The following is a 1,586-nucleotide window of genomic DNA, read 5'->3' on the forward strand; positions in this document are numbered from 1 at the left end:
GCAGGGGTAGACTGAAATTGGATCCCTCATTATACATTTTTGCCTGTGTTCACTCAAACACAACACTGACTCCACTATGGAGTACAATGTGATACGAGTCTTCAGGCTACACAGCTGTATGACTGTCAAAGACACTGTATTCAAAATCTTTTCAGAGGAATTACACTATTACAGGGTGTAATGCATTTCTGAAACCACATTGTAAACATATAATATATTTTTTCTTAATTATTATAGTGTGACAGCAACAATTGATTAAAAATCTTTCTATAGTTTGAATAAAATACACATATACTTATGTGATTATTATTGCTAAGGCAATTATACTGCAAAAGCTTTAAACACCAGTCAACACAGAGTAACATCTAGTCTGCACAATTTTGTGTAATTTTAATGGAAGAAGGACAGATATTAGTGTGAGTTTTAAGCATTTCTCTTCAGCATTTTTTTCAGTGAATCTAGTACTTTCTTATTTCTCAGGCTATAGATAATTGGGTTTAACACAGGAATTATGACAGCGTAAAATAGAGTCCATCATATCTTGATCATCTGCCTGTGCAGATCTTGGGCGCACATACATGAAGAGAAGGGAGCCATAGTATAAAGACACAGATAAAAGATGGGCTCCACAAGTAGAGAAAGATTTCCTTATGCCTTGTAGAGACTTCTTTTTTAAGATTGTGCAGAGAACTAGTGTATAAGAGACGAGAACAATCAAGATGGTGAATACTTGTATTGACCCAGAGAAAAAAAATACCATCAGAAAATTAATAGAAGGATCAGTACAAGAAATATTAAACAATGGTATAATGTCACAGTAAAAGTATGTACTATGATGGATTTGCAAAAGGTCAATCTGAATAACAAAGCATTATGAATTATGGCATGAAGAAAACCACCTGAAAATGACAAAAGTAACAGCTGGGTGCATACTGTATTGGACATAATCACTGGATAAAGTAATGGTTTGCATATGGCCACATAGCGGTCATAAGCCATTGTTGCCAGCAGAAAACATTCCGTGGTTGCACTGATTGCAAAGGAAAAAAATTGTGCCATGCATTCAGAGAGAGAGATCATCTTACTCTTGGCAAAGAAGTTGACCAGCATTTTGGGGGTCACTGTGGATGATAGCCAAGCATCCACAAATGCTAAACTCCCAAGGAAAAAGTACATGGGGATGTGAAGCTGAAGGTCATTCCATATCAGCGCAATCAAACCAAGGTTCCCCACAACGGTGAGAAGATAGATAACCAAGAACACCAGGAATAGGGGGATTTGCCACTGTGGTTTATATGTGAGTCCAGTGAGAATGAACTCTGTCAGCAGTGCTGCATTTTCTTTTTCCATGTCCTCACTGGGTGTTGCCTGAAATGAAATGGAATAAGTTTTTAAATGTCAATACGAATTTATAATGTGAAAATATGGGGAAGAGATTTGAGATACAGTTATGCACATCAGAATTCCCTTCAATTTTGTGTATTACCTATGTATTAGATGGAATCTCTTTTGGGGACTAGTAAATAAATGCGGTTGCATTTTAAAAATGTGGCACAGTTAACAGAATTGGGAACATGAAAGGCATT

The 1,586-nt window shown here is 36.4% G+C and overlaps 1 pseudogene; it reads right to left on the bottom strand.

The window, feature by feature from the left end:
* Positions 1 to 423: 423 nt before the first annotated feature.
* LOC115292625 lies at positions 424 to 1,350 on the bottom strand (annotated as a pseudogene).
* Positions 1,351 to 1,586: the final 236 nt, after the last annotated feature.

The sequence above is a fragment of the Suricata suricatta genome, chromosome 5 (genome assembly GCF_006229205.1).
Source record: "Suricata suricatta isolate VVHF042 chromosome 5, meerkat_22Aug2017_6uvM2_HiC, whole genome shotgun sequence".
In the NCBI taxonomy this organism is placed as follows: Eukaryota; Metazoa; Chordata; class Mammalia; order Carnivora; family Herpestidae; genus Suricata; species Suricata suricatta.